We start from the raw sequence: 14581 nt of genomic DNA on the forward strand, positions 1-14581 counted from the left end.
TTACTAGAAGGTTATGTGACGATTACACAAGTTCATGAATGCATAAAGCACTTGCATCAGTGTGGTCTGGAAGAACTGTGCACTGTGGGTGGTTGGGGAGAATGTGGGCAGGCTGTTAGACTGAAAGCCCAGGGCATGCGTGCAGTAGGGCGAACCTGGGAGGGCGCTGTGAAATCCGTCTAAAACAAGAGGAGCACATCCAGAAGGAAGGTAAATCAGCGTATGTCGAGAGATGGGCATCCTGAGGTTTCTGCAGTGCAATCCACCCCCCCATTCACTTTTTAATTGAACTTCCAATCCTTTCTCTAGATGAGGGGGCAGGCTGTCAGGGAGATTCTTGGTACAGTCATCTTGTTTGGCTTCAGATGGGCCTGATTGTGGTCCCAAAGTTGTGGAGCCACCATCCTGGGACAAAGACTGGATGGGTGGTGCACGTCACAGAAGCCTCCCTTCCTTCTCCCTGAGTGTTGCATTTTCTGGCCCCTCCCCCTCTATCAGCAGAACAGCCTTAAGTACCTCTTCTTCCCACAGCTCCTTTGGCTTCTTAAGGGCAGATAGGCGTGTCTTTCTCATATCAGTGAGAACCTTTGTGACTGAAGGTTTCCAGACTGAATGAGCTAGTATTTTCAGTCGTTTCCCTCCCCAGCCCTGTCATCCAAAGGAAGGACTAGACGTTCATTTTCATACAATGCCTTTTTCTGCTGGACCTCCTCCTTAGATGTGCATGGGCACACCCACAGGATCAAGCATAAGTGACCTTAGCAAGATGATCCTCTTCAGCTCCTTCACAAAATAAGCTATGTTATTACCAGAACACAGTATTTATAGTGAAAATTTAGCAGAGTGTTTTTATAGTGTCAAGAAACAATGCATTCCAAAGCTTTCCTCAGTTTAATTCTTAAGAACATATTTTTTATATTAAAATTTAGTTTTGAATATAATAACATCTATAAAATAGCTGATTTTTTTAAAAAAATAGAAGAAAATTTCTTTATTAAAAGCAAATGACAGAGAAGGGATGTACAGCTCAGCGGTAGAGCACCTGCTTGGCATGCGTGATGCCCTGGGTCCCATCTCCAGCCCTGCAAACACAAAAAGGCAAATGACTAATTTTTAGGGTGATGGCTATGTTCTATATATCAACTTTATACGTCTACTAAAATTCATCAAACTGCGCTTACAATGGATGAACTACATGGTACATAAATGAGAGCTCAAAGGGGAAAGAAAGCCTAATTCAAATCTCTTAGTAATGGAGGTTATCCCATTGGTGGATACCGTGATTTGGAATTATTGGGACCTGATCATCAAAGTATCTGGCACTTGAAACTTTGTTCTCAGTTTGTTGTTTCTATGAATCAGTTGGTTTATTCAGGAAAAAAAAAAAAAAACTCAAATGAGTGCTATATCTTTAAAAGTTAAGCCTTTGGAGCCCAGCTTATAGTCCTGGCCTCTAAGAGCTGAGGTGGGAGGATCAGTTGAGCCTGAGAGTTTGAGGCCAGCCTGGGCAACATGGAATAAAGACCCCTCCCCCACTTTTTAAAAGTATCTGTAGCTTCACTCAAAAAATATCTATCTCAAAGATGATCAGATATCCATCCCCTCATTGTGCTCCTATAAGAAGGAGGACTAAAGAAGGTGAACGGATTAAGGTAGGGTATGTGCCGACCCCAAGATAACCCGTGACCCAGGCAGTCCAATGGGTCTTCCTAAAACACCGCCTCTCCTCACACAGCCGTCCCCGGTTGTGAATTTTTACTAAGCAGGCTATTTAGAGTTGTTGCTAATCTTTGTTGATCTCTGTCGTATTATTTAGAACTAGCTTTGCTTGTTTGCCCTGAGACGGAATTCAAGCATAACTTGTTCCATATTTACCTATGTACTTAGATGCAAGTGAAGCAGACATTTGAAAAAAAAAAAAAAATTCCCCTTTGTGATCAATTTAAGCATTTTAGGGATATAGCATGCTTACTAACTTTTTAAAACAAACAAAAGTTTGCTCAATGATGTTATCACCCCAAAGCAGAGTGTACTTGTTTGGGAAATAACTCCGCAGCTTTGAAAGTAACATGATCTAATTTGGGATAAAATGCTTAAGGGGATGGGGGTGGGGGTGGGGTCTGTGGTTTACATCTGGTGTTTTTAGCCTTTAGATTACATGTTGCCTCTCATGAGAATAAACCCAGGAAAGGTACTTGCCTCTAGCCCAGCTTGGGCTCAAACTTAGACTGAACCTCTCCCTTTCTCAAGCTAAGCTGTGGCTTGGCTCAAGTTATAACAGAAGCCCCTCTGAGCCTTGAAGGGCCGGAGGGAGATAGAATAAGTTATAGCAGGAAGAATGAGAAAACATCTGCTCCCTTTTTCTAAGTTCTTCCTAGAATTAGTAGGTTTATAGCTGCATTTCTAGGTCAAAATCTCATGGATCTAAAGAGGATGAGGACAGTTTGAAAAATTAGAAGGGGGCAGGGTCTGCCTTTGCTTCTTGTCATTAAGATCCTTGCTCACAGTTTGGTTCATCAGTAATTTTTGCTGTCTCACCAACGCTGAGTGTCCCGGAATTAAATCCCATGGCCAGCAGGCTGTTAGTTGGTCAGGAAATTCCAAATGGGTATAAATAAGTTCTCAGCAACAGCTCCTGGGCTCTGTGCCTGCTAATGTGTGCAGTCCCTTTAATGCTGAGGGAAGGATGCCCGAGACTTGGCTTCCTGCTTGCTGAAAATCACAGTTATTTTGTTTCTGGGTGGGTAAGTAAGAATGCCCAAAAAAGAGACACAGAGAGCATGACGTTTGGGTGGGTGTTGGTGAAATATAAAGTCAAGCTTTGTATGGTATGAAAAATATTTACTTTTATTACAGCCTGGAAAGGATAACTCAGGACTTGGTTTTCGATTCAGTGAAAATTTCAGCTTTAGCTACGGCTTTAACATAAAGATGTCATTGTTGCAAGAGTGAAAGGTTATACATACATGCTAAGACTTGAGTTTATGACTTACTTAAATTTCAGAACTTCCCTCTTTGGGTGTTAAATCCATCTTTGGTCCTTTGTTTTCAATTTAATTTTTCTAATGGGGAGTTGCTCGGGGTCTGTTGAAGTGGGTTTCCTTTTCTTATATTAACACTGTAAAACAAAATAACAGCTGGGATTCATACTATAGTTTTTCATCACTACCACCCCCCCCCAAAAAAAAACTTTATTATTTTGTAAGAAAAAGTCTTTTCTATCCCAAAGTCTTAGTTTGTGCACCTTCTCTGTGTCTCACAAAATTACACTTTGAACTGGCACATTTTCTACTTACTCTTAGAACCTGTAATTTTTGAAGAAAGTTTGGAAAACAGCAGTTAGTACCCAGGCTAGTTTTTTTCTGTACATGTGAGGTGAATTTGGACAATTTTTTAAAAATAACTTTGTTTTTATGTGGTGCTGGGAATCGAACCCAATGCCTCACACTTGCTAGGCAAGCGCTCTACCACTGAGACACAGCCCCAGCCCAAATTAGGACAGTTTTTCAGCAGTAATTCTTTAAATTAGCCTCTGTGCATTAGAGAGCAGTGTGGCCTGGGCTGGTGAAAACCAGGCACTGAGGCGCTCATGGAACCCTGGCTATTCCCAGATCCATTTCAGGAGAAGAGGGCCACTGTGCAGACCCTGAGGTGGGTGCCCTCTTCTGTCACATGATTCCCTAAACCCCACTGCCTTTAGTAAGACATAGCTGTTCCCTTGCCAGGAATAGTGACCCTTCCCACTTTCTTCCCCCTCACTCTCACCTGCTACTTAGCTTCTGGCCTCTGAAGTCCTATCCAGAGTTGAACTGATGGCATGGCCAAAAGGACTCTGCACTTGGGGGCCACCTGGCCATGCCAGTTAGGAGGCAGCTAGAAAGGTTCTGTTGAATGGGACCTGCAGAGAGCAAGGCCACAGGCGCCTCTGTCTGAGCTCACCTGGCCTGACAGCAGCTGTGATCAATTTGTGTTCACCTCGTCACATGGCATGGTGTGCTTTGAACAAATTTATGTCAAGTACAGTCAATGGTTAGTCTAGTGTAGAAGCAGCTTTGGAAACTACAGTGTCCCATTGATACCCTCATTTTACACATGCAAATTTTGTCACTGCACTGCATTGTATGACTCTGAGCCCTTGCTACCCATTGCTTGTCTGAGAGCTAGGAAACATTTATAACTCCTGTTCTTGTCCTATAAAAAGAAAATTATACCTTTCCACACTTGGGCCTTTCTGGATGCCTGCCACGGAAGTACACTGGGTGGTTCTCGAGTACTGTTTCTGCACAGTGTTCAGGTGTCCTCTGCTCTGAGGATTTGTTCGGGGCAGCAGAATGAAGGTGCTCAGAACCATCAGTGTGAACCTTTGTCGTCTTAAACATTTTAACATACTTTTAAGAATTGGGGGTGTTTGCCCACTTTTGCTTCATTTTTTTTTCTTTCCTGTGTATAATTAATGCTGGATTAGGGCTCCCTGTGCAAACCACTACCCTCCCCAGCCCTCACGTGAGCATGCACATCCCCTGCCAGGTCCCCACCAGCATCTTCCTCATCCATTCTATGAAGCAGAAACCAATGTAGACCTCAAAACTTTAGCAGACTCACTTGATTTTGAAGGTATCACAGATACCTCAAACCCTGACTTCATGGGAGTCGGGGCAGAGTATAAGGGAGGAATCCTAGGTCATTGATGGGGTGCCAGGGCTGTGTCCTTCCCCAGGTAAATGGAGGAATCCAGTTAAAGTAGTACAGACCCCAGGTATCACTCCACATGTCCGCATCAACAAGAGGACACAGGTGCTATTATTTTCCCAGTTAAACAGTTGGGATATAATCTATCTTGCCAATTGCTAGGAAGTGGCATGGGCAGTCTGGCCCCAGAGTGCCTACTTCTGATCACTGTTCTTCCACCATACTTATTTATCAGTAAGTCCAGAGATGTGAGGTTTTTGTTTTGTTTTGTTTTGTTTTTAATTCTGAATTTTAAGCATGCTATGTGCCAAGTACCATGCGAGGCACTAAGGGTTACAAAAATAAATACTGCTTGGTTTCTTCCTCCCCCAAACACAGTCTGATGGGGAGGATGACCTTGTGCCTGCTAACCATGACACAGGTCATTGCATATGATCAACATATTTTAGGAGAATGGAGGGAAGAAGGTAACCAGGTCTTTATAGGACAGAGTCCCTGGGGGGTAAGAGAGGCTTTGATTGAGTTTTGATGGTTGGGAGAGTCTGGGGAAGGGTGTGCTGGGCAGAGGGACTGAATGGGCAAAGACAGGGCGAGGCGAGAGTTGCTTGGTATGTGAGGTTCAGGGAGGTGAGGAACCTGGGAGATGCTGGTTTGGGGTTATATTGCTGTAGACTTAATGGAGCTTTTAGACTTTTTTCTTTCTTTCTTTTTTTTAATAATGGGGCTCTGAGCATGTCAATCCACAAGATTAATTTAGAAGCCATACAAGTTGCCAAAGAGATCTCAAACAAAGGTAAAATTCCTCCAGGAATATGTAACACCAGGGAGCAAGGACATCTGACCTGAAAACGGGCTGCTTAATCTGCAGTATGAGCAGAAGCAGAGTCTTGGCTGTGCTCCCTGGGGACTGGATGGCACACCCTAAATAATGAAGCAAAGGGAAGGGAGGGAGGATTAAAATTTATTTTTAAGTAATTTAAGCTTACAGAAAATTTATAAAATAACTCTTACCCCTTCCTCGCCCGATCAGATTCCCCAATGGTTGATATTTTACCATACTTGCTCTCTTTCTGTGTGGAGTGTGGTATTGCAAAGAGACTACTGTCTTACCTCTTTAGTCTCCTTCAGTCTGAAACATTTTGGTTTCTTTTCTTTCATGATTTGGACGATTTTAAAAAGAGCCCTGTTACTGTTTCAAATGGGATCTGTGCTGCGTCTTTCTTTCTTTTCAATTATTTTTAGTTGTACATGTCAATAGAATGTATTTTTGGCCAACTATACATACATAGAGTATAACTTACTCTAATTAGGATCCTATTCTCATGTTTGTACACGATGTGGAGTTACCCTGGTGGTATATTCAAGTACAAGGCTAGGAAAGTTACATCCAATTAATTCTACTGTCCTTCCTATTCTTGTCCTTCCTCTCTTCCCTTCATTCCCCTTTGTCTACTCCAATGGACTTCTATTCTTCCCCTCCTCACCCTTCCTTGTTTTGTGTTAACATCCACATATCAGAGAAAACATTTGGCCTTTGTTTTTTGGGGATTGGTTTATTTCACTTAGCATGATATTCTCCATTCACTGGCAAATGCCATAATTTTATTCTTCTTTATAGCCTAGTAATATTCCATTGTGTATACATACCACATTTTCTTTATCTATTCATCCACTGAAGGATGCCTAGGTTGGTTCAATAGCGTGACTGTCGTGAGTTGTGCTGCTATAAACATTGTCCATCACTGTTTCTAGACTCAGTTTACACATTCTTGGCAGGATGCTGCAGAACTGATGTGCAGCTGGTATATTTCAGAGGGTCATGTTGTCAACTTGAGCACCTGGTCCAGGTGGTTGCCTGTCAGCTTTTTCATGGTTTTTCCCTTTTGGGTTGATCTCTATTTAGTGGTGAGGTGTTCTGAGGCCACAGGAGTCTCCTTGTCTTTGGTAGGAAACAGTTTATCCACTAGCCTTAGCATCTGTTGATGATTGCTGCCTGAATCGGCCACTGCGATGGTGTTTTCCACAGGGCGATTTAATGTTTCTATGATTCCTTCTGTTTATTAGACGGCACTCTCTGTGTTTGTTTATTATGGCATTATGAACTTGCAGATACCTAGTTTAGAATTTCTGAGCCAAGCAGACTCCTGACATGATTTGAAAGAGTTAATCTGATGTGTGTTGATGAGGATAGTAATTTGGGGCAGTGGGTGTTAACTCTGTTGGAGCCCTAGAAGTTGTGTGTACTTTGGGCAGTATGAGTCACTGCCAGCAAGATCCTTGTCCGACAGGCAGATAATAACATCTAAGTGACTCTAGAGACAAGCAGACCCAAAATTCAACTTGCAAAGACCATCTACCAGGAATTTTGAATTTGGGGAGTGTATTGCTTAAGTGCCCCCAGGCCCCAACCATGGCTTTTGGCTTTTCCTGGCAGCTTTTCCTGTGTCAGGCTCCCTGAGCAGGCACAAGTGAAGAAGCCTATGAAAGGTTGGAAACCTCACTGCCCTCTGTCTCCCTGCTCCAGACACTTGGCCTCTGCCGTTTCTATCTTAGAGTCCCCAAATACAGAGCACCCCACAGTCTGCATTCCATGTCTCGGCATGCTAAATCAGTTCCTTAAATGTCCTCTCTGCTTTCTACCCGACATCATTCATGCCACATCTGTCCTTCCCAGATTAGATTTATCAGACTTTAATGACCCTCAGAAAAGGAAATCCCATCATTTTTCTCTGCAATGAGTCATCCATTCGTTAAAGAAAAATATTTTCTTTTTAAATAGCAGCATGAGCTAACGGGTAAAACTCTCAAGGACAAATCCAGAGCCCTGATCCTGGTCTCCAGTTCAGCCCAAAGTAGCTGAAGTTTATCAGGCCTTCTCGGTTTCCTTCTCAACATTTTGGGGTGAGGAGGGGAGTATTACACAAGCCAGCTAGCTCCAACACAGGCAGGATTGAAGTTCAGATGGTTTAATACCGTAGCCCACACTTGGTATCTATCTAGTGACATCGAGAGAAAAGTTCACGGAAACAATTCATGGAGAACCTAATGGAGAATGTGGAAGAAATTTTTCATGCATACTCCAGCATGTATCCAGAGCAGTCTTATTAAAATGCAGATCTGATCATTTCACTCCCTTGTTGAAAACATTTCAATAGGGTCTCAATGCACTTAAAACCCCTATAGCACTTGGCTGTATTCCCTTCTCTGCCTCACTTTAGGTCTTACCAAGTCCCCCTTTCTGTTCCTAAAAGTGGCAGGTTTCACATATGCTGTTTCCCTGCCATCCGCCACATACTCCGGCTGCCTGGTGAACCCCTCAGATCTGGCTCTGGCAGATCACTCCCAGCCCACTGCCCCAGGGGTGGGGGACCCTTCTGGGTCCTGACAGCATGACTGTACTGTACGGTTTTATTTATTTGTGCCACCATTTGTCTTCTCCTGTGGTCTTAAGTTCCACCTGGATGGGCTCGATATCTTTTTGCTTGGACTAAAAACAACTTTTTGCTTAGTTCCTTGTAGTGTTTGCCACCTGATAGGTTCTTAGTAAATATTTACTGAGTGAAATCTGTCTTTCAGTATGACAGTCACATCTTCCTTGGATCAGCATTCCCTTTATAAAGTGTAGTACTATTCCCAGTAAGCTTGGAATGTGGAACTAGTGTGGAGACAGACAGGTAGTGATAGGAGACAGTGGAAGACATGCGAATTGTCCGCAGGCAGGTTAAAAAGGCAGTAATGAGATGGCATGGGAGAAGACATCTTAAGATTTAGGAGAAAAGCCAAAAGGAGTTACAAAGAGTTATGACTATTTAGAAGCACCCCGTTATACCTTTGCAATACAGATAAATCAAGCCTATAAAATTGCACTTAGCAATATATGGCATGATTGGCTTAGTACTTCTTATGCACAGCTTTGCTTTCTTTAATGTTACTTTATTTGTATGATGTATTCAGGTAGCTATTCAGGCAGCTCTAAGATATTGGTGAACTTGAAATAGGCAGTATGATCTCCGTGAGAAGAGTGATCACACCTTCTTGAACAGTGCCTAACACTCTGTGGGTGCCCATCTTTCAGATGGATGAATGGATGGATGGTGTTTATCTGGGGGTGGGGGAGCAGGTTTAAGAATAATTCTTTGGGGCTGGGGATATGGCTCAAGAGGTAACACGCTTGACTGGCATGCACGGGGCTCTGGGTTCGATCCTCAGCACCACATAAAATAAAATAAAGACGTGTCCACCGAAAACTGAAAAATAAATATTAAAAAATTCTCTCTCTCTCCTCTCTCTCCTCTCTCTCTCCCCTCCCTCCCTCCCCCTCTCTCTCTCAAAAAAATAACCTTTGGTACATGCAAAAGCAAAGGAAAATCTCACCTGCCGTACATCCTTTTACTACAGAACAAGAAAACTCAGTTACCAGCCTCTTGTTGAAAACATTGCAGTAGGGTCTCAATGCACTTAAAAACCAAAAGGTGACTTTTTTGCTGGTTCTCTAAGACCAGTGTTCTTCACACAGTTTTGGTGCAGGGAGTGAAGCTCCTTGGGTACAAAAGAGCTTAATGCTCTTTTTTTAATTTAACAGTATCACCAGGGCACGCTTAACTGCTAAACCTGCTCATAAGGATGACATTCCGCTGTGCTGTCTTTTTGCCACTGCATCCTTCCTGGAGAAGTCGATCTGCGAACTCATTTACTTTCATACTCTGAGCAATTAGACTCGTGAGAGCTTGCCTGTCTCTGGGGTTCATCCTGCCAGGTTTCTTCCCTGCCTGCAGGCCCTCGCTGACGCAAGGCTTTGTGCCTGCCTCCAACAGCAGAACGCTTTTACTTGCGCTCTGCCACTTCTAGATGTGGGAATCTCTCATAATTAAGTGCTCCTCTGGGACTGACTCAGCTCTCTGGGCCGAATTTCCTCGCTTCCTGTGAGGGGGGACACTGCATGACTAGCAATTAACAGAGTTCTTCAGTTTCAACAGTCAGGGAGAATATCTGGTAAAGACAATCACATACACAGCGAATGCAGGTTTTGGTACACAGGTGTAATTATTCTCTGTGATGTCATTATTTGGTGATTGGGCCTATAGTGTGCCATAGTGAAACCAGAACAAAGAACTTGGTATATCCTAATTAATGAATAAAGTAATGATATCAAAGGCATGTCCATTAAAAATCTACCAGGACACATCATTTCAGAACCCTCCAGACTCTTTGTTCATATTAAAACACAGCTCACTATATAGAGTTGTAGAAAAGTACTGAGTACAGTACTGAGTACTGTCTTACTCGAGTAGTATTTTGGGGGCTGGGTTGTGGCTCAGTAGTAGAGGACTCACCTAGCAAGTGTGAGGCCCTGGGTTCTATCCTCAGCACCACATAAAAATAAATAAAATAAAGGTATCATGTCCAACTACAGCTAAAACATAAATATATTTTTTTAAAGTGGCATTTTGCCACGCTGTCATTTACACATAGTGTTATGGTCTTATTAGGAAACAGAAGGTCTAAAAGCCACAGTTTATGAGGCCACAGTCTCCGTGGCTAACTGTGAGTTTTTCCTCAGGTTGCTGTCCCCAGCACAGGCCTCCTCAGCCTCAGCACTGTTGACATTTTGTGCTGGATAACTCTTTACTGGGAAAGGGAGGGACAGGTGGGCCCATGTGATATTTGTCAATGTCTGCAATTGTTTTGGGTTGTCATTGCTGGGGGCAAAGGGTGCTATTGGCATCTAGTGAGTAGAGGCCAGGTGCTGCTAAACATCCTACAGGACAGTCCCTCCATTCCTCCAACAGGGAATGATCTTTACTTACCTGGTCTTCAGAAGCCAATTCCTGGTTAGCTCCCTTCTGTTTGGTCATTTATTCACATACCATCATATTGTCCTGTTGATCACAAGTCTTTGGGACTGATCTCCATTCAGGTTATATTGGTGTTTACTACCCTGCTAGACTGTATCTCATTTCTTATAAATTCTTCCTCCTACTCTTTTCACTAAATGGAACCTTTCTCCACTCCCTGTTAAACTTCCATTAAATGCTATATAAAGCAGGTAGCAGTGGGGCCTGGAGGGGTCTCCACTGAATTTCCAGACATCCTGAAAATTCTCACAAACTTCAGAGGCTGTTACTTCCAGGACTTCAGTTGCAGATATATAGCCAGTGAGTTTTTGGCTGTGTAAAGCAGGCATAGTTTCCTTAGTCCAAAAAGTCTTTTTAGGCTATTAAGAATCTCCTCATAATTCAATTAAAGATTTGTTAAAAACCAAATTTTTGCTGTAAAAAAAGGTTCATTGTAATATCTCCCCAGTTTATCATTTATCGTTTTCTTTTTGAAATACAGTGTTAAATTGGTGGGAGACACTGCTATATCATGTTAAAATTCAGTGTCATTCCAAGTAATCAAAACCTAGTTAAGCAATAGCTAAACAAAATAAATTCATTTCTCTTTCACATTGAAGTACAGAGGTGAGCTCTTTAAGGTCAATGTCCATAAAGCCTTTTGAGATTAAGTTCCATCTAGCACATTGTTCCTCCAACCCTTGGTGTATTTTCATAGTCCAAGATTGCAGCTAGCATTCCAGTCATCATATCTACATTCCAGTAGCAGGATGGAAGGAGGAACAAAGAAGAAAGGTGATCAAAGAACTATTCCCATGTCTTCACTGGAGGTTCCTAGGCATTGCTACATGGCGTTTCTGCTCGTGGCTGTACTAACAGTAAAGGAGGTCTGGGAAATATAGACTTTATATTTTCCCATATAAATAACAGGGGGTGCTTTTAGTATGGAAGGATAGGAAAATGCATATACCAAGGAATACTAACTATCTTTGCTTATATTCATGTCCCTCCCACTTGAACTTTCTCAGAGTTTATTTCAATACATTTCCTTTTGCTTTACCAACAGTGACTTCTTGTAATCATCTTTAAAGACAAATACCCAAGTGATGTAAAAATCCACAAAATACAAAGAACAAAATGAAAATCACCTATAATTCCACAGCCTAAAAACAACCACTGGAACAGCATCATGTAAGAAAGGTCTTTAACCCTAACATTTAACAAACAATTATCTTCAGAGCATTGATATTTTTCAAAGTTTATTATGTTATATATTCAATTATTTATTCTGTTGGTAAGTATTTTTAAACATCTACTTTAATCCCAACATCTTGCTAATTACCGTGTGGTTGGAAGAGGGGAGCAATGAAGGTTATTTTAAATTATATTTGTTAAGGCTGGGAATGTAGCTCAGTGGTAGTGCACTTGCCTAACATGCACAAAGCCCTGGGTTAAATCCCCAATTGCTGGGAGGAAGGGATTGCATTTATTCTTCAGATGTTCCGTTTGACCCAGAGACACATAAATACATCAAAAAATCAGGAAATAAGTCAGGTCCCATAAGTGCCACGTTGATGTTAATGTATATAAAGATACCCTGAAAGGAGATTTTAAAAAAAAAATGACACTGAATATTTTAATGTAATTGTAGAACACTTGGTACCACAGATAGTTGTTATACAAAAGGCACCTTGAGAATACATCTCACTTTTTTAGTTGCTGGAAAATGAAACACGAATTACAAGGCCCTTGGGTAGCCCAGGTTAAGTAGTGTTGGGAAACAGTCAGACCTAACATGGTTAAATTCTAACCTCTCCTGATTTCCAGAGGTAGAAGTCCAAAATTCACTTAGTAATGATTTGGCATGACCCAGGGCCTTTGGTGATTTGTACAAGTTGAAATTCAAAAATAACTAAGATGGGCCAGTTAATTTTTGCTGAAAAGTGTCATTTGTTTTGTTGTGTTCTAAATCCTGAAATTGAGTCAGCTTACCTTTCTGTTAAAGCTTCAGCGAGAAAAATAGCTGCGTTCAGACCTATGCAGAAAAGCCTTGAAGCAGTTTTACCAAAATATCCACACTTGAGATAAGGGTGACTTTCCTTTCTTCTTGAAAACACCTGAGATACGAGTGAATTAATTTCTTTTTCTTTCTTTCTTTCTTTCTTTCTTTCTTTTTCTTGAAATGATCTGTGTATGGCTTTTTTCCTTTTTTTTTCATACCTCTTTTGTAACTGGAAATGGATTTTGTTGGTTTGGGTGCTGGGGATTGAACCCAGGCTTTTGAACTGCTAAGGATGCATTCTACCACTGAGAATACACCCCCAGCCTAAGAAAATGTTTTGTTTTTAATTTTCTTTAAAGAAGCTTTCAGCAGTGGCAGGGCCCCCGCTGAGATCTGTGTTAAAGGGTAGTGGCTTGTCACTTGCCAGGAGCTGTGCTGAGGTGGTCCTGTAGTGCTCTGGGCCCAGCGCGCCCAAGCTGACTGCCGCGCGGAACAGTGGCCGATTGTGGCCCTGCCCTCCTTCAGGTGACTGAGGGCCCAGGCCGCTAGGTTTGCACTCGGGAACACAGGCTCTTTCATGAAGAAGTGGCTGGCACGGGAAAGACAGAGCCACTCTGTGGGGATGCTTACATTGCCGCCTTTATTTGTACTCCTGGCAAAACTGGAATGAAGTCCACACGTTTTTCAGAAGATGCCGGTTTCCTGTTTTCATTAAGAAAAACAGGGAATGCCGAACAGCTGAGTGTGCTGGGGGTGGTGTCGCCGAAGCCGGAGGGAGACTTCATTGGTGAAAACCCGGCCTATGGTATTGCGCGTGGCAGGTCTAAGTGGCTTTTCCTTATGGGGAGAGGAACCGGGGCGTCGGGTGTGCTGGCCGGGAGCGAGCCGGCTGCTGTGCGGCTGCGGGGCGCTTGGTAAGGTGAGTGCGCGGGAGGCTGAGAGCCGCCTGCTGGGGCCCGGGTCGAGTGGCAGCTCCCCTGTGCTGTCCCCGGGAGATCTGTCTGCCGGCTCCTTTGACACCGGAGCCTGCCCTTTCTCTTTGCTTACAAAATTTCAGACAGCTCTGAAAACAGGTCTGGCCACATATTTTGGGTGGTGAACACTTTGTTCATCTGGAGTTGAAAGTTAGAGAGGGAAGCCAGACGGGGGGAAAAAAAAAAGCATTCTGTTAGCATGAGCACAAGTTTCCGTGCACAAGCCCTGTGGATCAGCTCTCCCGTGCTGAAGCTTTGGTGCACGGCCCTTCTTTCAAACGCAATTCCTTTCCCGCCTGCTTTTAGATGAAATCTAGCGCCTACCTTCTATCAGCTGGTGTAGTTTACTATTGTTTTAAATTGAGACATGAAGAATGCTTACGGTCTTTAATTCCTCTAATTCCTCTGGTTGGCAGGCTTTCTGTACTTTTCTTTCCAGTATTTCAGAAGAAGAGTGGAAGTGAAAGGGCCAGGCAGGCGGAGCATTGGTCATTGGTGTTCTCCCCTGTAGTGTTCAGCAGTGTTGGGGGCTGGGAGAGCAGACAGGCAGCCCATGATTGCCAGGCCTTGAACCTTGACAGCAATCAGGTGGGTGGGTGTACCCAGGATAGGGCAGGGGTACAAATGGTTTCTATTTTCACTCCTGGAGTTGGATTTCTTTTTTCTATAGTCCTGAGAGTGTAGAACTTGTGAGCGGGACTCTAGGAAAACACATTACTTAGTCCCACACTTTAAACAAATAAAAATGGCCTTGCTTTTAAATTTGAAATGCAGAGCTCAGGTCAGCAGCAAGGTCTATGCTTTGAAAGGTTCCTGTTTCCTTTTTGAAATGTTTGGTTTAGCAAGAAGTAGCTTTTACTGAATGCCACATGATCCAGTGCTTAGAACATAGGTTTGCTCTTGTTGTCATTTTCCTTTGCATCTGTTTGGGTTTATCAATAATAGGAAACAAGAATTCTTGAAATAGTGAATGTTTTGTTCAAAAAAGAAAAAGAGTGGAGAAAACAATGCCTGTAGTTGAGAGGATTTTGTTTGATTTTTAAGCAGGGAGAGAAATTGAGAAATGGGAGACACAGAAAATA

At 42.8% G+C, this 14581-nt stretch overlaps 1 protein-coding gene and 1 long non-coding RNA gene across 10 annotated transcripts in view; one reads left to right on the top strand and one right to left on the bottom strand.

Annotated features, from left to right (window-relative positions):
• Kank1 (KN motif and ankyrin repeat domains 1) overlaps nt 1-14581 on the top strand; it is a 196710-nt gene that overhangs the window by 156611 nt on the left and 25518 nt on the right. The window lies entirely within an intron of this gene.
• On the bottom strand, nt 898-14031 carry LOC120889799 (uncharacterized). Of its 3 annotated transcripts, XR_013438087.1 has the most exons (5): nt 10497-14028; nt 5532-5610; nt 4212-4440; nt 2994-3118; nt 900-1082 (listed from the first exon to the last, which is right to left on the bottom strand). It is a non-coding gene; the product is annotated as an uncharacterized LOC120889799 (long non-coding RNA). The 3 variants fall into 3 exon arrangements; XR_013438086.1 differs by having other exon boundaries at nt 898-1082; nt 4212-5610; nt 10497-14031; XR_005733917.2 differs by lacking the exons at nt 4212-4440; nt 5532-5610 and having other exon boundaries at nt 902-1082; nt 10497-14027.

The sequence above is a fragment of the Ictidomys tridecemlineatus genome, chromosome 4 (genome assembly GCF_052094955.1).
Source record: "Ictidomys tridecemlineatus isolate mIctTri1 chromosome 4, mIctTri1.hap1, whole genome shotgun sequence".
Taxonomy (NCBI): Eukaryota; Metazoa; Chordata; class Mammalia; order Rodentia; family Sciuridae; genus Ictidomys; species Ictidomys tridecemlineatus.